The sequence below is a fragment of the Ochotona curzoniae genome, unplaced genomic scaffold, assembly GCF_017591425.1.
Source record: "Ochotona curzoniae isolate NIBS_2020 unplaced genomic scaffold, NIBS_Ocur_1.0 contig_3498, whole genome shotgun sequence".
Taxonomy (NCBI): Eukaryota; Metazoa; Chordata; class Mammalia; order Lagomorpha; family Ochotonidae; genus Ochotona; species Ochotona curzoniae.
In genome coordinates this window covers 907,181-933,473 of record NW_024465885.1, presented here as the reverse complement: position 1 = coordinate 933,473, position 26,293 = coordinate 907,181, and the positions used below count along the sequence as shown (strand labels likewise).

The 26,293-nt window shown below is 33.5% G+C and overlaps 1 protein-coding gene across 5 annotated transcripts in view; it reads right to left on the bottom strand.

Annotated features, from left to right (window-relative positions):
- The window catches only part of ZBTB20 (zinc finger and BTB domain containing 20), a 709,762-nt gene that overhangs the window by 643,285 nt on the left and 40,184 nt on the right, over window positions 1–26,293 (bottom strand). The gene's annotated exons all lie outside the window — the stretch shown is intronic.

The following is a 26,293-nucleotide window of genomic DNA, read 5'->3' as shown; positions in this document are numbered from 1 at the left end:
AAAACCAACCACAATTTAGTAATACGTCATGAAATTTAAGTCATTATAATTATATGCATGTGTGTATATACATATACATGAATACCACATGCATGCATTTGTACATATGTATACGTGCAGATACATATAGTTTTCAGCTGCAATTGGATCCATTAGCCATGCTGCATTTAACACCACCATATCCCCAAATTCTAATATAATGTCTATAACAAAGCCTTTTGCAACATATATTTTGAAGAAATTAAAACTAGTGATGATACAGATGTGATAGTATGTAGTTTAAAATTTTTAAGTCCCTAACAGGAAAATAAAACCTAAGAAATCATCAGTGATAAAATATTTCCTCGAAAGGTAGTTCAATTTGCATTAATCTGTCACAGCATAGTTCTTAGTACAGACCTTTTTAAATGAAATTGTCATCTTAAAAAAAAAACAAATTTTTCTTGAAATGTTTGTTGACAAGTCATTCCAAACTAAGTTATTTACCTATCATACAGTAATCATACATTGTATATCATCATTAGTGCATATGATACCTTATTTTTATGTTAGACTGCTGTTTTAATTAGCAATTTTAGAATATTCCTATTTCATGATTTTCACATAACACTCACGCAATTAGTCAAATTTTAGTCAAAGCTACATTAAAATAACAAGCAATGATTTCTACCTGCAATAGTGTATAGGGGTTCAGAGACCCATCACAAAACAGGCATGCAAACACAACAAGGACTAAGTTTCTCCTGCTCCCTTCAACACTGCTTCTCCATGTGATATCTTTAAAACAATCAATAAGGTTTTTCATTCTCAGACTCTTATAAAGTGAGGAAATGAGATTTGTGAACCAGTTTTATCCAGGCTGCTTCACTCCTGACCCAGCTCTCTTCTAATGATCTGAGAGTAAATCCTTGGGCCCCAGAACTCATGTGGGACACTTGGAGGAAACCCCTGGCTCTTGGCTTTGGAACAGCTCTGCTCTGGTTGTTACTGCCATTTGGGAATGAACCAGTGATGAAAGCTTGCTCTCATGCTCTTGCCCTCTCTCTCTGTAAATACATCTTTCAAATAAAAGTAAATAAATCTTTAAAAAAAAGACTGACCAAGCAAAATTTTAAACAAATATTAGCTCCCAATCTGGAGAAACATTAACTGTTAAGTATGGCAGTGTTTGCACTATGATACAGCAGCTTACGTCATATCTTGTTACAGGAGTATCCCATATGGGATAGTTTCAGTACAGGGTTACTTTGCTCTTGGGCAAATGTGTGCTTGGAAGGCAGCATATGATGGCTTAATTGCTTGCCCCCCTGTCATCCACACAGGTGTGCATGGAGTTCCAATTATCAGCTTGAGTTTGGCCTAGCCTGGCTGCTCTAGCAATTTGAGGAGTGAAACAGGAGATGGAAGATTTTTTTTCTTTCTCTTTCTGTCACTCTGCTTATAAAATAGATAATTTTTTAAAAAAAATAATCAACTGAAAATATTTTTTTAAAGACTAGGAAGCCACCCAATTTCCTTTTCTTATTTGGGGAAGGTACCTGTTCCATGTCACCATGCCACTATTCTTTAGTGGGAACAGTATGTAAGGGAAGACAGAAGCATGACAATTTACAAAGCCAGTTACATTTGCTAATAAAGAGGTACTGAGTAGAATGCAAAATGAAAGAAAAAATAAATGATACATGATCCTGTGAAGATAGAGGTGGCTAAAGAGGCACACCAATCTGCATGCTATACTCCCCACCTGTCAGACCTGCACCAATATGAGAATAGTAAAATCCAATTATGTTCCTGGATTCATAATTACTAAATGAAAGGTCATGAGAATGCAAGATACAGGGAATTGCTACATAGAATAAACTAAGTTTCTAGATTCTTAGCTCTGTTGGAGCAAAATTTCAGTCCTGCAATGAAAACTCGAAAGACAAACTGAATTCAGAAAGGGGAGAACCACAAGGAAATTTTACCCATAGGATTTCTAGCAGAGTTCAAGGGCTAGACTATGACTGTTTACACTTCAGTATATGTGTAAAAATAGTACAGAAGGAAAAGTAAACACTTTGAAAAAGTATATCTGAGTAATACATTCCAGAAGAATATTTAATCTATCAAACAAAATTTAAGGCGAAAACAGAAATAAGTCAATAAAATGGCCAAGTGATATAAATGTACCCAAGCAATATATGAAAAAATTCCAATTTCTGTATGTACAAACTTTTCTGTTATCACATAAATAAAGGTTTAAAATTAATTCAGGTTAGCAGTTTGTATGAAACATACATAACTACTGGTAAAGTAAATGGTGTACAGTTTTTAGAAAGTAATTTAAAAATATCTCTAAATTCATTTAATTTAGGGTAAATTCTACTAACAGAAATTTATCTCTCAGATATACTTGATTCAGACTCTGTTTTCTAAACAAGCAGCACTGCATTGCTTCATGAGAGAATGCATTCTGAGAAGCTCATAGATGATTTTTTCATAGTGTGACCATCACAGAATATGTTTACATAAATCTGGATGGTAGGGCTCAATCATTACATGTAGCATCATGTTGCCATCATAAGATAATAAACACAAGATGTTTAAGGCCAATGCCAGTGTTAAATGGCATTCAGATCTTTAGGTAAACAATTTTACAAGTACAAGACATTAATGACAAAAGCATAATAGAGTAAGTACAGAAACAAGCAACATAGTCATGGATTATAGACTACCATGCACTGTACAAAATTGTGTATGCTATGTTTTTATTACACTTGTAGCACAAGTAGTTTTGTTTACACCAGCATCACCACAAAACCTGAGTAAATATTGTGGTAGAGCATTAGAACTGGATGTCACAAGCTGATAGGATTTTTCAGTCCCACCACAAAGTTACAGGAACATCTTCAAAATTGTAATCTATGACTGAAGAAATGTTGTGAAGTGGTATGACTATTTTTTTATTCCTGAATTTATCCCTGCCAAAAAAGCCCCAAAATATTCATCATCAATTCTGGTCTCAAAAAAAAAAGCATTAAGTAATTACAGAAATGAATCTAGACATTATCCATGTGCTTTAATTAATTCATCTTTCTCTTCCCTGTCTAGGAATATGTCTTGCTAGGTAAGATTACTGTTTGGGAATTCTAGAAATCCTAAGCACACTTCCACCTTTCAATTATTGTTCAACATACTTACAATGGGATCCTATTTATTTTCAGGAGCATTTTTATGCTGAGTTTTAAAATAGTTAGGGAATGAGTATGAGATTTGCATCCTACTAAAGTAAGTTTCAAATATCAGGTACAAAAGCATTTTTAAATGTTAGTTAAGTAGGAGCAAAAAAATCTTCATGATAAAAAGCTTCTTCCTTAGAATGAATCTACTAGTTCAATGAAATGCTGCCCATTTTTCCTGTTTCTGCTCTTCCCTCACAAACAACACACACACACACACAAACATAAACACACACTCACTCACTCACACACGCATGAGCAGCTTTCAGTAACTGCTTACTATTTGGAAGAAAAAGCTAACAAAGAGAAGGGGGATAAATAAGTAAGTTGCATGACCTGTATATTAATGAAAAGTCTACAAATTCTTTCAACAGAAAATTCAGTACCATGAAGATCCTTGGTACTGGGTCGTTGGTAATGATATATAGATAAATATGATGAACAATAACCAAACATTTCTTGCCAAAAATGTAAGGAAACTTCTCATGAGATTTTTAAGCGAATAAAATTCCACTTTAAATTTATAAGATAAAAGTATTCCTCAGTTAAAGAAACATAATACCTCTAAGAAAAAATTATCTGAGTATTCTGCATAAAAATGCAGGAATCTTCATCAATGAACAATGAAAGGACTGATACCCAAGGAGGGGAAGTTTGGCAAATGAAAGAAGCTCTTACTTTGTTTCTTCTTTTAAACATTTGTAACATCAAACAAAAAAAGACAGATAAACCCCAGTTTATTTGAATGCACAGAAGCACATTTCTGAAAATTGGTATTAAAACTTGCTACCTCAGTCCCCAAGTTGCCACTGTTTAGCAAAATCCACGTGCCCTGTGCTCTTAACAAAATTAATGTCTTTTTTCAAAAAAGCAAGAATAAGATTCTTGAAATTATGCATATCAGAGGTAAAGGATACGCTAATTACACTGAATATATTTGCTACATATATAGAACATCACTTCACACCCTATAACCTTTACAACTATTATGTTTAAATTTTAAAAGATCAGTAAAAAAGAATAACACTTTAAAAACTACCTTAGCATAAAATACTTTTCCTTTAATGAAGAACCTGGTTCTGCTTATACAGAAATTCCGTGTAAAGCATTTTTTAGTTACCTTAAACCATAGCACTGCAAATGTTGTATATAATTTTCTGCACTTTATGGGACATAATGTGTATGCTTTCAATGCAGATGACATAAACTGATATTTAGTTTTAGATAATAGCACAGTGTTCAGATTCTTGTAGGACAAATAGAGGTTAAACCTATAAAGAGATCAACCAATTCCCATATTCTTGTAATAATACAGACCAAATTTCCACAGAAAAGTAATATCGGAGTCCTTGCCTTCCTTCTGACAAAGCATCAATTTCAAAATGAATTTTGTCTCTGATAAAAGCACATACCTTAAAAACTTTTTGAATAACTTTACTTATTTGCCACATCAACACAATTTAAAAAAAAGGTTGATGCATATCCTTTGGCTATGTGAATACAACAATGAATAAATAACATGAATAGATGCAAGTTAATGCTTTACAGAGCTATTTTTTAGTCCATACTGATTTTCAAAATGTTTCTACTTTTTGAACTGCTTAGCTATTCACAGTAAGTTTAGCTTTATGTTTATGTTTAATTCTACTAGACAAGAAGTATTGAAAAAAAGACAAAAAATCTCTCTTCTGATGTTTGAAAATACTCCTCTGAATCAAATCTAAACCTGAGTAAATACTTACACTCTCACACTATGGAGTTTTCAACAAATTCTTCCTGTTTGTGCTTCTTTTTTTTTTCCCCCTCCTGCTTAGTTTCTTTATACTCTCCAGATTTAACACCTTCCTCCATTTTCTCCCTTTTTTTTTCTTTTCTCATTTTCATTACTGACACCATATCACTGGTGTACGCAGAGGGGAAAAATGAGGCTAAAATAAGGCAAATGTTCCTTTCAATCAGAACACTATTAACCACTACTTCCAAGCATAGCTCGTTCAATCACGTAAGTTCAATTAGAATTTTAATGACTCCAAGTTATCCTCTCTATGTCTTTTCTGAATCAAATATTAAGTGATTAATAACAGTTTAGAGATTAACATATTTTACTATATAATTTTAAAATGAAAGTATCCATTTACATTTGATATCTATATTCTTTTGCCAACTATGCTACACAATCTAATTTGTAAAACATGGGAAGTTTGGTAGTTCATTTCATGCAAAACTAAATCAGTTGGCTACCACTGACAGAAGTCAGGTTTGGTCAGGACAAAAATGGAACTAATAATACTGATCTTATACCTTTCCATTTTGTTCTTTATAATAAATCCTAACTCTTAAGAGCCCATTTTCATTTATTTATTCAAGAAACATTTACTGAACCACACAAATTTTCTAGAAACTATTAATAATGAAATGGATTATACTGCCTCTGACTTAGGAATATTTACAATGTAGGTCAAGATGCAGGAACCTAACTGCACTATAAGGTGATAAGGCCCATAACAGATTGCTATCCTCATCTTGCATCTGCTACTCAAGCTCCCTGACTTTATTCCTTGTATTGTCCTTATACTTGCAACCCATCCCTCTATACTCCTCATTAAAACTCACCTGTCAGTAAGTCTCATTTTCCCTTAAGGCACTCCTCTTAGACCACTGCCTTGGGAAAACTCTCTCACAAATTAACTCACAGCGGATATTATGAGTAAAACATGTACATCACATCTCTCTTGAATTTTAACAAGTGATATACTATTTAAAAAGAACTGCTTGCTAGTGGTGGAAAATTTAAGAACCATATAGCAAGCTGTTAGCAGAGACATTTTAGGAAGACCTTCCTCATACACCTCAATCACAAGAGGGAAGGGTTAAGTATTCTAGATGAAATTTCTTATGATATGTTTTGGCATTATTTTATCATTTAAACAACACAGCAGGCTATACATTAGCTTATGAAGGAAATACAAATGAATGTAATTTCCATTACTAATAGTAACAATAATACTTAGCTAGAATTAATAAAATAGGTTATACTGGTTTAAAAGCAAATAAGATTGTCATATTTATTCATAGTAAGTATTTGATGTACTCAGACACATAAAATAACAAAGGATGTTTTTAGTTGAAAAGCCATGATTCCACAACTATAAGAACAAAATATAATCAGAAACATTTGCATATACCAAGAAAAATTAAGGGATTAAAAACTAAAGTTAAGGAAAATACATGTTGGGGAAAATATATTACCTGTGGACCTGTGTTATCATTGCTATGAACGGAAAAGTTTTAATTAGATAAACTATGTTTGCTTCCAGGCTTGTTGCATGTTTAGAGCTTGCATAAATATTTCCAAATTTTCTCACTGTATGAAATTTTTCAAGTTCTACAATGTCATAGAGAGTCTACATAAATAAAAGTAAATAATTTTTGTATTTCTATTCACAGTACTAACCCAATACCTAACTCAAAGTGACAGTTCAACCAGTACTGACTGAAGACTGGACAATATCTGCAAACATTGAGAAACTGAAGAGCTAGGAATGAGAGTTTTTCCAAGGCTCTGTGGAAAAATTAATAAATAACATTCATTTGGAAGTAAAGGCAAGAAGTTTAAAATGGAGAAAGTTTATTCAAGTTAAATAACATGGATTTGAACTTGGGCAATTTCTCCTCATTCCCTTTCAACAAATCCATGTATGCTCACTGTACTGTTCTTACCGACAATCTGTCCCAAATGACTCCTGGCAATTATAAGTCATTTTATCTACAAAAATGTAAGAACATAATTTGCTAAAATGACACAAATCCCAGTTATTCATCTTGGCAAAATTATTGAGAAATTCATTGTTCCATAACACTTTAAAAATTCAACTTCCACACCCAACAGCAAGACCTACAAAACAGTCAGGATCACCATACGGACTCAATGCATATTACAGTTTTAATCATTTATCTGGCACCCAATGTATCTATCTATTTGAGTTCAGTAACTCTATCTAAATGCTGGATTTTATAATATCTCTCTTGATAGGAATATTTCTTTAGCAGTTACTTCTAAGTACCTTAATGGCTTCTTCTTCCCTGAAAAAGACTGTTCTTTTTCATCTTAATCATAAACCTAATCCAAATGTTATTTTGGATCAAACCCTTTGATCATATGCATCCCCCACTCCCTTTTTCCCCCCTCATCGATAATCCATAATGAAGTTGAAATAAATAAAAAATATTGCATCTTTGAGTGAAAATATTTATTTCTGATTTATTTCAGAGGCAGAGACACAGAGATAAAGACAGAGAGCCAAAGAGTTCCTATTTCCTCCTTTACACCTTTAGTAGGAGCATTCTGGAGTTGGATCCAGGAGCCAGAACTCAATTTGGATTGTTTACCTGAGTGTCAAGCACTAAAATACAGGTGCTACCTCCCAGGAGCTGCATTACCACAATTCTAATTGTAAGCAAGAGCTGGGAAATCTGAAATGAGATGCAGGCATGATTAACTAGCATTCTAACTAGTAAGCCAAATGTCCAAGAAAAAAATATATATAATGTATAGGATACATATATATATAATTTTTAAAGAGGAAATATAGAGAATGAAAACTAATCATAACAATAAAAAAATTACCTGTAATCCCCACAGGCATTTTTATCAAAGTGTAAGACATTTGTAGTTAATAAATTGAACTCAAGATCAAACAATTTCTCCATCTTTTAATGTCTTCTATTTCTTTTTTTTTTTTAAGTTTTATAGTTTTCATCACAGAGGTCTTCCACATATTTGGTTAGATTAAGTCCAAAATATTTAAGATTCCTCTCTACTATTTAAAGGGGACTGTATGTACAATTTCTTTCTCAGTCATGAAATTATTTGTCTATACAAGCACCATCAATTTGAGTTCATTAATTTTGTATTCCGCTACCCTGCCAAAGTCTCTTAAGAATTACACTAGTCTCTTGATTGAGTCTTCTGGTACTCCTATGTAGAGTCATCTGCAAACAGGGATAATTACAATTCCTCATTTCCGATTTGAATTCCTTTAATTTGTTTTTCTTGCTTAATAGCTTTGGCAAGGACTTCCAATACTATATTGAACAATAGTTGTGAGAGTGGAGATCCTTGTCTACTTTTGAATCATAGTGGAAAAGCTTCGCTAGAGTTGGGTTTTTCATATATTGCTTTGTGCTATAGAATGTTCTTTCTATGCCTATCTTGCTTAAGGTTTTTAGCAATGAAGTGGTGTTGGAGTTTATCAAATGCCTTCTTTGCATCTATTGAGATGCTCATATATTTTTTATTTTTCACTTTGTTGATGCAATGAATCATGTTTATTAATTTGCAAATGCTAAACCATACCTGCATTGGTCATTCAGTCACATGTTATTTAACTTCATGTCATTGTATGTTTTTTAAACTTTTCTCCTGTTGTTGATTTTATTTTACTGCTTTTCATTTCAGGGAATGTAAGCTAACTGGATAATAAGAGACTATCATAACCAGATGTGTAGATAATATGAAGTATGCATCTCTATTTCCAAATCAAAGAAGGACTCCCAAATATCCACTTACATAATTATGTTTCAGAAAGAATTATCTTCTATAATAGAAGTATTTCAAACTGTTATTAAATGGATACAACATAATGTAAAGGAAATAAATGGATTTTTCATTTTAAATTAAGACATTGGATTGCTTCAAATTTTGCTAATACACATGGCTTTGATAAATACACATTTACCTAAATCTTTATAAATATCTCTTAATATTTCCATAAAATTATCCTCAGGAAATGAGTTTACTGACTCAATTAAGATAAAAATATAGGGGAAAGTTATCCATTTACATTTATATTTAAGATGCTTTTAACTGACAGTGAATCAATAAAGTGAATTGATTCATAATTACTTGCTGAAATGAATAATTTGTGCTGTCCCATTCTACACATCTCCTATGGCAATCTCACATGGACAGCAACTACAGACATGTTGTATTGATGTTTTCCACAATTTGAGTTCTCCTTTGGGCTTCAAACTTTAATGTCCAGATGCCTTATGGTGTGTCATGCAGTCACCTACATCATCTCTTTAAACTCCATTTTAACAACAACAACAACAAAAATTCCATTAAAGACTCGGGACCAGCACGAAAGCGTAATGGTTAAGGTCCTCGCCTTGCATGCACCGGGATCCCATATGGACGCTGGTTCTAATATACTGCCCTGCTTCCCTTCCAGCTCATTTTATGAGGCTGAGATGTCCTGATAATAACACTTCATTATCATATATGGGATTAATAAGTATTGTAATATAACCGTTCCAAACTTAGACAAATAAAAGTGTAAACTATACATTGGTTTCTGAGAATGTCTTGTAAAATTTCTAAAAGCACATGCTGATACTTTTAAATGGATATTTAAACTATATTTTGGTTGTGTTGGCTCAAATGAAAAATTAATTTCACCTACTTCATTTTACTCTTAAAGAGTATTGATATGAGTCATCTTACTTATAAAGACAAATATGAAACACCAAAATAAAATATTATCAAATACACTAAAATAATTCATGATTTAGTTTCAAATAATGTGTCACATAAATTTATGTAATAAATATAAATATGATGATGTAAAATAATAATTTGCCAAAAATTCAGCTTATAAAAATTAACTTCTATTCTTGATTTTTAAAAACTTAATAAAAGATGATCAAACACTTTCAACATGGAATATCCGTGCAAAAAAATGGTTGATATTATACTCAGTGATAAAAAATTAAGAACTTTTCCACTGGATCTATGAAAAACACAGGTAACTACTACCATAATTTGAAAGCTGTAGCAATACCACAAAACAAAGGCACATATATATATATATGTGAGAAACAGGCTGTACAAGCATCATTATTCAGAACATAATTTTTCTGGAGAAATTCAAAATAACAAGATAAGAAATATAAGAACTAGTAAGAAATTTAGCAAGCAGCATTTTCACCATACACATATAGCATCCATCAGAAACACTGGATAATCTAAATTAAAAGGTAAAACTTTTGGTATTAAGAAAGTTTGAAATCCACACATAATTTTTTCATAATACACATTTTCATGCATCTCTATTCACACTAGCTCACAGCAAGAATAGCCATTTTAAATATATTTGAAATTAAAGTCTATTATTACCAGCGAGAGCAAATAAAACCCACAAATAAATGAACAGTAAAAGTGATGAGTCAATATGAAAAAAAATGTATTTTCTAAGTAACATAAAAAAAAAAATTCTTGACTTGAATGAAGCATCTTCCAAATGGGAAACTTCTACATCAGCGCTCCCTAAAAAGTTCACAAATGTAATAAAACTTCTACCAGAATCTCAACACAGCTGAAGGGGGCAGGACAACAGGGAGTTTGATTAAAATCAATGGGGAAATTTGAAACTTTCCAATTGATGGTACTTGAACAACTATTTGAATATTTATAACAAGGAATTTATAGAGCATATATCATTCTGTATACTATATATCAAAATAAAATTCCAGATGGTTTAAAAGTTACACATAAACAATAAAACCATAAAAAAATCAAAAGCAAATATTAGAAAACTTTTCATATCAAGTTGAAGTTTTTCTAAGCATAAGAAAAAGCAAAAGCCAAAGAGGAAAATGTAATAGATTTATTAAAAATAGTGCATTTGAATCAGAAAAAAATTTAAATGTCTATATAACATAAACAAAACTTTAAAACGAATTTTAAAAGAAGCCATCTGCAACATTCAACAGAACAATGCAGCAATTAAAATATCATTTAAGACTAATTAATCTGGGAAAACAATCAGCATATACTGTTGAAAGTGTATCAAAATAGTACACCCACTACAATCTGAACTTTCTTAAATGCATGTTTGAGTATAATGGCTTCCACATGCTTTGTTTATACTTTTCATGCTTTTATTTAGGAAGCCTCCTCTAGCTAAAGCCATTTTTACCCTCCCTGCTTATTCATCTCGTTTTAATCTTTGAGACATTGCTTTAGATATTAAGAAGTTGCTTCCAAATTATCAAGTATAAAATACACCAACTTTTGCCAAAATACACTGATGGTTGAATTACAACAATTTTATGCTTTTATATACATATCCCTCTACATAATTCTGTGGGACCCAGGGAGTTAACTCCAGTTTTCTCCCCTTCATCCATCAACATCTAGATTGGAATAAACGTTTGAAATATTACATAAATGTGTGTACTTGCTGAGTAAACCTGATGTGTCTAATCAAAAGAACAGCTTCAGCTGAGTTTCTCCTAGCTGTGCTATCTACAAAGCTTCTCCAATTTCCATAAATTAGTGCAGCAAATGCTGCCCCATTTTTTAGTAACGGTACATACGGATATTTAAGTGGTCTCATTCATTTACAAAATACAGCATAATCTTCATTAGCAACAAAGTATGCAATAGAAGGTGGAGGTCTTCTTGAGCTAAATCTCTAGAGAAGTCCTACTAAGCATTTTTGTTACTGTTAGTCAAAACATCTTCTGCATAAAGCTTGTTATACACAACATCCCAAAGAACACTATCCTATTTACCATTAATTTACTGTCATATTCTTTGATGTATTTCAAAGGTTTCAAATAAGCTATCTGACCTCTTAGAAAAAGAAAATAAAATCATGAGATTTAAGTTGCTTAATGCCAAGGAAGAAAGTCATTTTCTCAATATGTCTTTGTTTCACAAAACTCGTATCAGACAGTCCATGCAAACTAAAAACAAAAAATTATATGTTGCAGTTAATTGAAAAAATGCTTTTGCTGCACAAAGAAATCGACACTAAGTGCTGTATTAGCAGGAAATCAGTGATTTTCAATTGACATTGCACAGGAAATCGTTTAGTGTCAATTGATACTAAATGGGTAAAATTGTACTGAATTAGTACAAAATGCTTTGGTGGAAAAAATGTACTTCCATTAGGTGACTTGATATTAAGTGGCTCAACTGTAATAAGTTTTAGAGGTCACTAGTAAACAAAAATCAGGGCATGCTATCCAACCCTGAGTACATTAGACTGCTTGTTCTTAACACCCTTATCAAAGATAAGTTAGTGTCATATTATTATAGAAGAAGTGTCTTCCCTTGAGCTTTCAAGGGAGGTAGGAAAAATCAAATTGTTCAAATAAGTTACATTGACCAATGTAAGAACCTTGGCTTCTTGTGCCTTCTTAGTAGACTTAATCATTTAAGTGTATACTTCTTACAAAATTTTGAGCATGATATCAAAGCAAAACAATAACATGTGTCTTACATAATAAGGTACAGTCTGAGCTCTCTCTTCAAAATGGGAAAATTACTGATTGAATAAATTACATCATCAAATATTGTGAAGAAATCACTTTATCTTTTAAGAGATATGTTTGGAAACCTGACTAATGAAGAATGAGAAATGTACAGATGTGGGGGACATGGGAAGATGATGAGACAGCAGTAGATATGTTAGTCATTCAAAAGAGAAAAAAAACACTACATTTTATAGAGATTCCCTGGGAATAGAAATGGGGATAGAAATAGGGAAAAAACTATAAAGCTTACCTGTTAGTAATACAAATTGTAATAATCGTATAAAAAAGTACACAGATTGAGTTGAGCCTTCACGGAAAAAAGATGGAAATCATAGCTATAATGAAATAAAGTCAGAAATCAGTTTCAGAGGAAGACAGAAAAATTTCAATGGAAATTCAAATAACACTTTTAAACAACCTAAGGATCAAAAAAGAAGGTACAGGGCGCATTTCTAGTCTAGTAATTAAGATGCCCACATCTTAATTGAGAGTAAGTATCTCAGTTTGATTCCCAGCTTGATTTCCCCATTCTACCTTACTGCAAATGTAGACCTTGGGAGGCAATGATGACAGATGCTTGCCACCCACACAGAGGTCTGCATTGAGTTCCCAAACTCTGACCTCAGTCTAGCCCAGTCCTAGTCACTGCAATTTTAGTGTGCTGAAGGGAGCTTCCTATCTTTGCTTGTCAAAACAAAATTTTAAAAATTAAAGGAAAATCAGAAAACATTCAGAGATGACTGAAAGTTAATAATGATGTAATTTGAAAGTTAGAATACAGAGGTCATTTTATAATAAACAGGTTTATTTAAAAAACAAGAAAAGATCCTACATTAGCATCCTAAGTTGAAAACCTAAGGAACTAGAGAAAAAACATCCTAAAGCCAAGCTACCAGATGGAAGGAAATAAGATCAGGGCCAAGGTGAATAAAAGAGAAAATAGGAAAAAAATACAGAAAATAAATAAAACTCAAAAGTGGTTCTTTGAAACTATTCTCCCTCCAAAAAAGCAAAAACTTAAATAGTTATACTAAGGAATAAAGAAGACTCAAAGTATAATAACATGAAATGAGAGCAAGAACATTACATCTTATTCTACAGAAATGAAAAGAATTATAAGAGACTTATATTTTAACAGATTAGCTAACCTAGATGAAACTGACAAATTTCTCAAAACAGAAAGCCTTCCTGTAGAAACAGTTTTGTGGTGCAGCGAACTAGGCTGGTGCTTGCAATACTGACATACCACATGTATGCAAGTCAGTGCTATTTGCTCCACTTCTAATCTGCTTCCTTCCAAAGCGCCAGAGGAAGTTACCAAACAGAGCCCAAGGTATTGTGCTCTTGAACCCACGTAGAAGACCTGGATCAAACTCCTGGCACCTGGCTAAGGAATGAATCAGTAGATGAGGGATTTTGTTGTCTTTCCTCTCTCCATAACGGTGCCTTTCATAAATAAATAACTCTGAGAAAAATAAGTAATTCTCCTATACTTAATATTAAAGAAACAAACAAAAAAAATGCAGTGGACCCCAATGAAAATGAAACTAAATCAGTAATAAATCCCCTAATGAATTCACTTGTGAATTTTGTTAAACAGTCAGTAATGCTTTCCATAGTCTCCCATCAAAGTTAATAGAAGAAAATACCCCCTGACTCATGTTTTTAGCTACATACTACTCAGACAAAATACTAGAAAAAAACAAAGAAAGCTACGATTTAACAAGCACTGATAAAAACTGAAAATCATTTAAAAATACTAGTAAACCAAATTTGGGTGAGAACCTCTTTAAAGATCACAGCTACGCACCAGAATGGTTATTGGAATGCAAGGATAGTTTGTCTTATGAAAATCAATTAAAACTGCACACTATATTAAAATATTGAAGGTGCAAAAACACAATCATCTCAACTAATTCAGCAGAAGCAAAATTCAACATTTGTAAATGATAAACATTTTCAACAAACCAGCAATGAAAGTAAAGCCCCAGTATGCTAGTCTTCATTGTACAATTCCTCTATGAATATGTATGTATACACTTGTTTACATATGTATCTATTTGTTTTATATTATGCATGGATAGTGTCTTATAAAACAGAGAACATATATTTATCCTTTGGGATTGGTATATTTCACTGAGCATAATGATCTCCAGTTGTGACCATTTTGTTGCAAATGCTAAAATTTATTTTTAATGGCTGTGTAGTATTCCATGGAAGATAAACTACAGCATCCTTATCCATTCCTCTTTTGATGGATATCTGGTTTGTTTCCATGTGTTTGCTATTTGCTATTGTGGATTGTGCTACAAATATAGGCATCTCTATTCTTGAATAAATAATCTCCCAGTGAAACAGTTAAGTATACCTTTACAATGCCCTACTAAGTATTCCATCTCTGTCTTTATCTATAATTTCATGATGTACTTAAGTAACAGAACGTTAAACTTAAAACTGTAACTAAAGGATTGCACTATGGTATGGATTACTAATAGGGTTAGCAGAAAATGGGGAGGAAGAAAAAGGAGGGAAAAAGGGAAAACTCTTTGCTAAAAAAATATATTGTGGGACATACTAAAAATAATTTTAAAATATAAGTATAAAGCCAATAAGAATGAAAAAGAAGAAATGTGTCCAACACAGTAAAAAAAAAACATATTGTAAGATGTGAATATACAATGTAGTATGAATCTCTACTTCCAAATCAAAGATGGCTTCCCAATGAAACTGTTAAATATATCTTGATAATGGGATACTGAACTGTGCCACTGTCCATAAGTACAAGTCAGGATACACTTAAATAGCAGGATTATGACTTACTACTGCTTTTGAGGATATACTATTGATATAATATGGGGGAAATCATGAGGAGTGAGAATTTTGGTGGTTGAGGATAGTGGAAATTTTAGAGCCTCTGGAATTATATCATAAGTTTTTTTTCATTTTAAAATAGTCTTAAACTAAGATCACAGTGAATGAAGACTGAAAACTTTTCTTCAAGGAACTGGAACAAAATAACAATGTCTTCTTTACTGCTTCTATCAAGAAAAATATTGTAACTCTAATCAGAATAAGCATAAAAGAAGAAATAAAAAAAGGCATCCAAAAACAGAAGGAAAACAGCAAAACTTTTTCATTCAGATGATATAATGTCATATGTAGAGAATGCCACATACAGAAAAAAACCTGCTACAACTAAGAAATGAATTGTGCAAAGAACTATAATACAAAATCAATGTGCAACTTCAGGTTGCACATCTTTGCACTAACAATGAAATACATGCCAAGTACATCAAGAACACAACTGCTTTCATTTTAAAATAAATATTTATGAATTAATCACAGGAGTGAATCACTTAAAAAACATAGGTCTGAAACAAATTATTCATAAACATTTGGAAAGATAAATCAGGTTTATGAAATGGAAGAAAGTATATTATCAAGATAGTAACACTGTACAAAATGATCTATAAATTTAACACATTCCCTATCAAAATTCAAATACTTTCTTTTGCACAAATGGAAGATATTATTCTAAAATTTACATTGAGTCACACAAAATCTTGAGTTGACAAAACTATACTGAATAGGGAGGCAAAAGGCAAAGCCAGGATACACTTGCCTCTGGTTTTAAAACATACTATTAAATATAACAACAAAAACAACACAGAACTAGTGAAAGACACACACATACACCAATAAAATACAAATTCCAGAAATGAAGTCTCACATACGTGATCAATTATTTCAAGTAGGGTACAATGTCCATTCCATAAGAAATAGGTCATTTCTTTTTTAAAAGTCCTGGGGAAACTGTTATCCACTCATAAAGAATGGAGCTGGACTTTTATCAAACAACATATACAAAATGTCCTCAAAAAATTTTCACTTGAATAGGTAATATAAGATTCTTAGAAGAAAACATAAATACCTCTTAGCCTTGAATTTTGAAACAACTGAAAGTACATACTGGCAACAAATGAAAAAAGACACACTGAAATTTATGAAATAAATTTTGCATCAAAAGATTCTGTCAGACATAGGGTTTTGACACAGTAGATTAAGCCACTGCTTGCAATGCTGACATCCTACATAAAGGTGTTGGTTCAAGACCTTGCTGTTCCAATTCCAACCCAGTTTCCTTCTAATGCACTTGCAAGTTTTAGAATCTAGCCCAAATACTTGGGCCCCTGTTATGTACATGGGAGAAGCAGATGGAGTTGTAGGCTTCTGATTTTGGTCTATACTAGCCTTGGCCATTGTGGTTATTTTGGGACTGAACCAAAGGATAGAAGGTTTTGTTGTTGTTGTTGTTGTTGTTGTTGCTGCTGTTGTTTTCTGTCTCTCCCACTACCTCCATCAGTTTACCTTTGAAATAAAAAGCTAAACCTTTTTTTTTTTCAAAAAAAATACTATCAACAAAGTAAAAGAAAACCTACTGAATATGAAAAAAATATTTGAAAATGATGTGTCTAGTAGGATATGATGCAGAATACACAGAATTTTCAAAATTCCAACAACAAAAACAGTCTGATTAAAATGGACAACAAACTTAGATATACAAATAGCTAAGAAGCAAAAGAGAATTTTTAACATGACTAATCATTTGGGAAATGTAAATCAAAACTACAATGAGATACCTCCTTATACCCATTAGGATCCAACTATAAAATAAATAATTTGTGCTAGGATGTTGAGAAACCATTAGAGAAATGTGATATATATCTACAATGAAAGAGTATTCAGCCTCATAAAGAAAGGATACTTTAACATTTGATACGACACGGATAAAGTCCGAGCACATTTTTCCAAATTAAATAAGCTGATTAAGCTAAATATTTGGAAGAATGTGCTCAGACATTATCCATTTCATTATATTTTCAATAGGGAGAGAATGATAGTTCTGCCAGAAGCTTCATAAGCTCATAGGGATCAAAGAACATATAAATTCAGGATGAAATTTGGTAAGATTAAATGGAAACCATGAAGTAAAGGAAATAAAATTAGATTCACAAAGTAGATGGTGTTTAAATATCTGATATCAATATAAACTATTCTCCGTGACTGTGTTTAACTTTACCTTAAAAATATTTTTGGTTGTAAAAATTAAAGGTAAAAAACACTATACTTAGCAGACAGCAACGGGATAAGAGATGTCATTTATTATTAACCCATCAATATTATAAGAGAGTAACAGTACCATTATTAATTACGGAAGTTTAAAACTTTTCATAAACTTGCTAACTTACATTTACTTCTTTTTTTTTTAAAGATTTATTTTTATTAATTTTCATTGGAAAGGCAGAGATACAGAGAAGAGAGACAGAGAGGAAGATCTTCCGTCCGATGATTCACTCTCCAAGTGAGCACAACGGCCGATACTATGCCGGTCCGAAGCCAGGAGCCTCTTCCGGGTCTCCCACGTGGGTGCAGGTTCCCAAAGCCTTGGGCCGTCCTCGACTGCTTTCCCAGGCCACAGGCAGGGAGCTGGAAGGGAAGCGGGGCTGCTGGGATTAGAACCGGCGCCCATATGGGATCCCGAGCGTGCAAGGCGAGGACCTTTAACCACTTGCGCCACCGCGCTGGGCCCTACATTTACTTCTTTAAGTAGATGCAATTCACACATGAAAATCAATTCAGAGAATATAAATTATGTGAAAGTATAACAGAAAGTATTAGAAGCAAATACTAATAATATACTTACAGACTTGGGTAAACAAACATCTTTTAGTATAATAACAATGTAAATATATCACAAAAATTAAGACACTATTCATAAAGTTTAGAATATCTGTAAATAATTTTACATAAGTTAATAAACAAATCTCAAAAGAGTGAAAAATATTGTTACTAAAAGTAAATGACTTTAAAATAGTCTCCAAAGTTAACAAACTGCATAAAAAATTCTGCAAAGAGTTCTCAAAAAAAATTAAATTAAAAGCTTATTTAAGGACTAATACTTGAAATACATGTAATCTTTATAATAACAATTTTCCATGAACTTTTTCCTTGTATGAAAGAGTATGTGGGAAGGCATAAAAACCTGCTACTTTCCAAAGATTTATTTATTTAGAAAATATTTGTTTATAAAAGGGCACAAATTTCATATATTTCATTATTACTGTTTCAACAGCATAATTATTCTTTCCATCCTAATCTTCTTTTAATTCTTGCAATGATGTATCTTCAAGTAACCTTATAATAAAGAGCTTAACCCCACACTAAATAAAGAATTCAATAACACACCAGTAGATGAATTAGAATTCCACAAAAAGGGCTGGCATGGTAGCCTCGTGGCTAAAGTCCTCACCTAGCATGCACCAGGATCCCATATGGGCGCTAGTTAGTGTCCCGGCAGCCGCACTTCCCATTCAGTTCCCTGCTTGTGTCCTGGGAAAGCAGCGGAGAGGCCCAATGCCGTGGGACCCTGCATCTGCATGGGAGACCCGGAAGTGGTTCTAGGTTCCTGATTTCAGATCAGCTCAGCTCTATCTGTTGCAGTCACTTGGGGAGAGAGTCAACAGACAGAAGATATTCTTCTCTCTCCTATCTATATACCTGACATTCTAATAAAAAAAAATTTTTTAAATAATCTCACAAAAATTCAAGTGATTAATAAATATATAAAGAAATTCTTTTAAAAAAAGGAAATATAAAAATAAATATCAAATGCTATCATATTTTACCTAGATTTGAATGAAAACGTTTAGTGCTAATGAGACCCACAGAAACTATAGAATCCTTTGAGATCATAATCAGACCCAGGGTTTATGAAGACCATGCTGGCCATTTATGAGGGGGCATCAAAAATATTATGGAACTTGGTATGTTTACAGAACAAAACTGTTTGGAGGTCAGAATTCGGCTCCATAGTTAAGAAGCTACTTAGGAGACCCATATCCTATCCTGAATGCCTGGTGGAGTCCTAGCTCTTCCAGTTTGGATCCAGCTTCCTACCAATGCATGCCTGGGAGGTAGCAGATACTGGCTTAAGTATGGTGAGGAAACCAGGCAATAAAAGAGGTCATTATTATTTTTTTTCTATATCTTGTCTTTTAAACAAAAATAAAAAATATCTTAAAAATAACACATGATGTTCATTTGGTGCCAAAAAATTAGAACTTTATACATACAAAGTGTTCATGAAAACTCATGGAAAAAAATGCATTATGAAAAACTATGCATGGATATAACATATTTTTTGCACCAAAAAAAGCTTACATTTACTTCAATTTTGTGAACTTTTTAAAATACCTTCATATGTGATGATCTTGTATGTGCATTTGTTCAGCACTAACAATCCTTGTAGACTGCACTTTAAAGAAACAATTGTATAAATATGCAGTCATGTACAGTAATATACAAAAAACGTTAATAGATAAGCATCTCATTGTTGAGTTCTCAAAATTAGTTTCTGGATAGGTTTGCATTTTAATTCTTTTAAAATGCATTCCATTCCAAAGTTTACGAAAATGTACAGAGAACTGTAAATGAAGGCTGCCTATGAGGCAGAATATTAGGGAGGTACAAGGTTTATATCTAGATAATAAGTCAGAAAGCTGCCTGGCTCCTTCATAGCCAAATCTTATCTTCCAATTTTATGGCATACCCTTTATAACCATGGTTACCAATATATCAGAAGACATTTGGGCTCACACGATAACAAAAAAATTCTTTATTCCTGCAAGAAAATTGAAACTAAGAAGTGGCTGTATAAAAGCTAATAAAGGCTTGTGTCTAATTAGAGCCTCCAGGACTTTAACTATTTCTGTTGTGGGCTTCTTGAGCCTATCTACTCAAGAATATTTTATTGAGAACAAAAGTAAACTGCACGCACCAATCACTTACACATAATGTTCTAAATTATTTGAGTCATGGAATTAAACAAAATCTCAGCACCCTTTTATCTTCTCCAACACCCCTTGTTGATGAGCTACTAATAACAATCATCTTTATTCATCATCAAAGAATAAATATCTCTACTGCTCAGTGCAATGTATTTCTTTTAACTCCCTCCCAAACACTGGATTTGTTTTCAAAAGTCAACTTAATTGAGCTATATATTACATGTGTTGAATTTCATACATTTTGATGGACTTCACAGTTCCAAGTATTTAAAAAAATGTAAACCAACACCACAAAGTGCAACATACCTTAATCAATGCAAAAAATGTCCTTTGTGCATACTCTCATTCAATAAACACTATATCCCCACCCCTGCCCCAGGCAATCACTGATAAATTTCTTGTCTCTAACAGTTCTGCCTGATTTAGAATAACATGTAGGGTCTGACACGATAGCACAGCAACTGAATTCCTCACCTTGAACATGCTGGTATGTAGGGGCACCAGTTCTAATCCCGGCAGCCCTGCCTCCCAGCCAGCTCCTTGCTTGTAGCCTGGGAAAGCAGACCTAAAGACTTGGGACCCTGCACCTGCATGGGAGACCTGGAAAAAGCTCCTGGATCCTAGCCTCAACCTGGCTCAGCTCCAGGCACTGTGGCCATTTGGGGAATGAACCATCATCGGACAGATGATCTTCTCTGTGTCTCTTCCTCTCTGTATGTCTGCCTTCCAAATAATTTTTTTTAAAAAAGATTATCATGTAAACTGAATTTATACATTTTAAACTCTTTAGAGTATAGCCTCTTTTAATCAGTTTAACATTTTTAAAATTCATGAGTAGGAAGAACTTTTGGCCTAGCAATTCAGACATGAAAATCTCTAGATTCCGTCCCAAGCTCTGACACTTCGCTCTGGCCACCTAGGGAGTGAACCAGTGGATGGAAGATCTTTCTGTCTCTAGTTCTTTTGGCAAATCTGCCTATCCAATAAAAATATTGTTAACTCTAAATATATATTTTCTTATATCAGTATAGCTATTCCAACATTCTTTTATTTTCTTCTCTCAAGCAAATGGTTATAACAGAGGGGAGTCTGATGGACTGCTTCCTGGCGGGAGACAACCCAGGACCACTTCCACATGGTGGGGGACTGCCTGAGGAAAATGGCCACCCAGGGTATAAAGCAATGGGTTTTTAATACATCTTATGTGTGGGGGATGGGAGAAGGCTGCAGCTCCTTGGTTTTCTCATGTTTGTGATATGTAGCAAGTTACCTGTAGGAAAGGGTACTCATACAGTGGGCTGAGACAAGGTCTGAGTGGTTCCTTTAGGGCATTCCAGACATTCCTGAGGATATAAGGTCAGGATGATCCATTGTGGATTCACTCTAGCTCTGCCTCAGGCCAGCATCCTGCTCTGACCAACCTAACATTCCAGCCTGTTGCGTTATGGTGATGGTGGGAGCAGTTTGTTTCTGGTTGCTACTAGCTAAATAGTGCAGAGGGTTAAGCTGCAACATTCATTATTCCAACATTCTTAAGGTTAGTGTTCGTACAACATTTTTATTTATTTTTAATAGATTCTATTTAAAGTATGTGTTTTAGAGTTGAGTCTTAGACTGACTTAAATTGGGATGTTGAGAACATTTGATATAATTACTGATATGTGTTAGTTTAAGTTCACTAACTTGTTATTTGCTCCATCTGTTATTATTCCACATTATTTCTAATGATTTGAATATTTAAGGGTAAAAATTATCTTTGTTTTTATTATTAGTTACACCTCTTTGTTTATGTAATGATTTCTCCAGGAGTTGGAATATAAAACTTTAAGTCTACCTTGAAATAAAGATACTTAAGTTGGGGTTATGTCCCGATAAACCCATAATTTGAAACTATTGTTATAATTGAAAATATAGTTTAACTTACTGAACATCACAGCTTAGAAATGCAGCATACTGTATTGTTTGTTTCTCCTCAGGATCATGAGGTTGACAGGAACTTGTTGTCCAAATACTGTCTAGTACCACAAGAGATGTGATTATATTCATCAATCCAGGGGGAAAAAATCAAAATTTCATGCTCAAAATACAGGCTCTACTGAGTATATACCATTTTTGCATCAAAATAAAACTGAAAACTGGTAAAGTCTAGGATTATCTACAAAACACTTCCTTTTGCATGTGACACTCTTTCAAAAAACATATATCCTTTCTTCTGCTCCTATCATTCATGTAATTGGTGCTACTTACATGAACGTTTTAAACAGAAAAAAATTTTACAACTCATGGCGCTCCTCTTTGCTTTGTATCAATACAAGCTTACATAACATCTATTATCATTTTCTTCTTTCTGAAATATTTCCTTTTCTCAGCTTTTTGTCTGTAAAATTTTGTTTTGTAGAATTCTCGTTGACTTTCCTTTTAGCACATTTTTTTAAAGATTTTATTTTTATTATTTTTTTATTGGAAAGGCGGATATACAGAGAGGAGAGACAGAGAGGAAGATCTTCTGTCCGATGATTCACTCCCCAAGTGAGCACAACGGCCAATGCTATGCTGGTCCGAAGCCAGGAGCCTCTTCCGGGTCTCCCACGTGGGTGCAGGGTCCCAAAGCTTCGGGGCCGTCCTCAATAGGAGGGGAGCTGGAAGGGAAGCGGGGCTGCTGGGATAGAGACTCCCACATGGGATCCTGGGCTTGCAAGGCGAGGAACTTAACGACTGTGCCACCGCGCTGGGCCCCCTTTTAAGCACATTTTAAAATGTCACTGTAATGTCTTCTAGTTTGCACTGTTTCTGGCAGATTTTTGATAATTTTCTTATCTTCATATATGTAATGCATGCTTCCAATGTTTCCTCTTAAAAGTTTCTTGTTATCAGTTGTTCTCAAAGATCATAATAGGCTTTGGTTTTCTATGTTTTTATCCTGCTCATATTTGAGTTTATCCAGGGCTTAGAAGTACAGCTTTTAGCCAAATCTGAAACAGTGCTTTTAAAAGTGCATTTTCTGGGCCCAGTGCGGTGGCGCAAGTGGTTAAGGTCCTTGCCTTGCACGCCCGGGATCCCATATGGGCGCCGGTTCTAATCCCAGTAGCCCTGCTTCCCTTCCAGCTCCCTGCCTGTGGCCTGGGAAAGCAGTCGAGGACGGCCCAAAGCTTTGGGAACCTGCACCCGCATGGGAGACCCGGAAGAGGCTCCTGGCTTCGGACCGGCATAGTATAGACCCGTTGCGCTCACTTGGGGAGTGAATCATCGGACGGAAGATCTTCCTCTCTGTCTCTCCTCCTCTCTGTATATCTGACTTTCCAATAAAAATAAATAAATCTTTTTTAAAAAATGCATTTTCTGTTTTCCCTTCCTCCCTCCTTTTAGGGCTTGACATATATATGTTTTGTACAGCTTAATAGTGTCCCATAGTTCTCCAAAGCTCTGTTTTTTTTATTGTTTCTCTATTTTTAATCTCTGTGTGCTGAGTTTATAGTATGTCTTCCAATTCACTGATCTTCTTTTTCTAAGTATCTAATTCTCTGTCAAACAATGCAACAAATTTTGCTTCTTCGTTACAATCTTTTTAATATCTAAAAATTTCCATTTGGTTTCCTTATGTTGCCAATTTCCTCATCACAGTCAAGTTTTCCTTTAACCCACTGATCACATTTAAAAACTGTTACAAACTTTCAATTCCTTTCTCTCATTTCTGACTGTTTTCATTGATGATTTTTCTCCTGATTGTTAACTTTTTCCTATCTATCCTCATGTAATGCAAATTTTAGTTCGATGCCAGTTTTGTAAACTTTCTTTTGAATTCTGAATCTAACTGAATGTTTTGAAGAAGTGCCAAATATTCTTCTGACATGCTATTTAGTAGTTTGCAGATAACTTCAGACATTGAAATGTCTTCTACAAGGATTTATTAGGCTCTACTGCATAGATGTGATTCTTTTGGATTTCGCATTCCCGTGGCTATTAATAAAGTCTCCAATTTGGCTGAATGAAACTCAACGCTAAGTCCTAACAGCTCTGGGAGTGATACATTATTCATTTTTCTGGTTGTTCTTTGGTCAGACTTGTAAAGGTTTTCCCAAACAATATGAAGTCTGGTTTCCAGCAATAGATCCAAGGCAATCCCTTTGCAGATTACTGAAGCTCTATATCGATAGGGCTCCCTCCCCTAAAGTATTCTATGTGCAAATTCTACTACTTAAGTCTCCCAAACCTTTTTTTTTTTTTTTTTGTCTTTTCAACTCAGGGTCATCACTGTGTCCTATGTTCTTTTTTACACCATGGCAAGGAACGCATAATCCAACACAAGCACAGAATTATTTATATGCAACAGAAGACAGCAAGATGTAAGTGATTCAATAAAGTTTCAGAATTTTTTTTTCAAGATTCATGTCATTCACATGATATCTGGTTATGCTGCTAATATTTTGAAACAAAATATAAGAATTATACTTATTCCTATTGTTTTTCCTAGAATGGGATGAAAATTACTTAGCAATTTTTTATCTTCTCATCCAAATAATGAACATGTAAAATAACAAAGGAAACAACAATGCACTCAATATTTTCCTCTGAATATGCCTATGTTTTAGCCATGGTGATCTTAAATTCCATAAACCAAATAAACTCAAATTAACACCCTTTTTTAAATTGATTTTTAAGATGAACAGTTCTATTATAAGCTGCCTAAGTTCACATCTTGACTCAATTATTTCATACAACAAATTATACTTGTGCTTCCATTCATCTTATCATTTTCTAAACATAGTAGTAGTAATAACAATAATCATACTGAATCTATCTCAAAATCAGTGTCACAAAGAATGAAAGAATCAGGGTACATAGTTAATCAATGTGGGCATTAATCAATTACTGTTTCCCTGCTTTTTTTTTTTTTTGAGAAAATCTTATTTGTAATAAAGTTCCAGTTGAAATTAACTTCCATGGTAGGGCTTTCCTCTAGATCCAAGCACAGAAGGTTATCTTCCATCCACTGATTATCTCCCCTAAAAGGCCTTAACAACTGGGTATGGGCCTGGGTGAAGCCAGGAGCCAGGAATTCCATAGGGTCATTCAAGTAGATTGCAGGGGTCCAAGCATTTGGACCATCTTCTGCTGTCTCCCCAAGGACATTAGCAGGAAGCTAGACCAGAGGCAGAATAGCTGGGGCTTTACTCAGCACTCAGATGTGAGAGACTGGTGTCACAGGCAAAGGCAATTTAATCCTCTGTACCATAATAGTACATTATAGTGATTATCTTATCCTGTCTTTGAAAAAAAAAATCCACAATAAATTAGTAAATTTCTTTTGTTGACTAGATAATTAGCAAATATTTTCCAAAGCAAATCAATCAACTGTTGGGGTGAAGTTTTTCAAATAGCTAATCAATCAGTTTGAATCTACTGTATCATTTCATCAAATTCCTTGCTTAGACCAAGATGCACATTTGCAACATTTTCTTTTCTTATAACCTAGTTAATTTATCAGAAAAGAAGAAATGAGATTTGTATGGCATGACATTATTTTTGGATGAATAATGCAGTGGCTGTTAGTAATCACCTTGGTCTCTGCATGCTCACAAATAATCTGCTCAATATGACATGTTAGAGTTTCGCAGGAGATAAACTTAACTCCAAGGTTACAAAACTCATCTATATTTAACTAACCACTTTATATATTTGCTTATAGCCATTATTTTGTACCTTCCAATATTTCAAGTAAGATCTTATCTGAAACTTAAGTTCTGTGGGAAAAAACATGTTTCTGAAAAACAGTCCTTAGTTTTAGAATCTAGTTGTTCTAATGGACAACTGTGTGGCTTAGAAAAATATTTATCTTAAATTAGCACATACATAAATTGACATAATAGCATATTTTTTATTTATAGTGATTATTAAATGAGA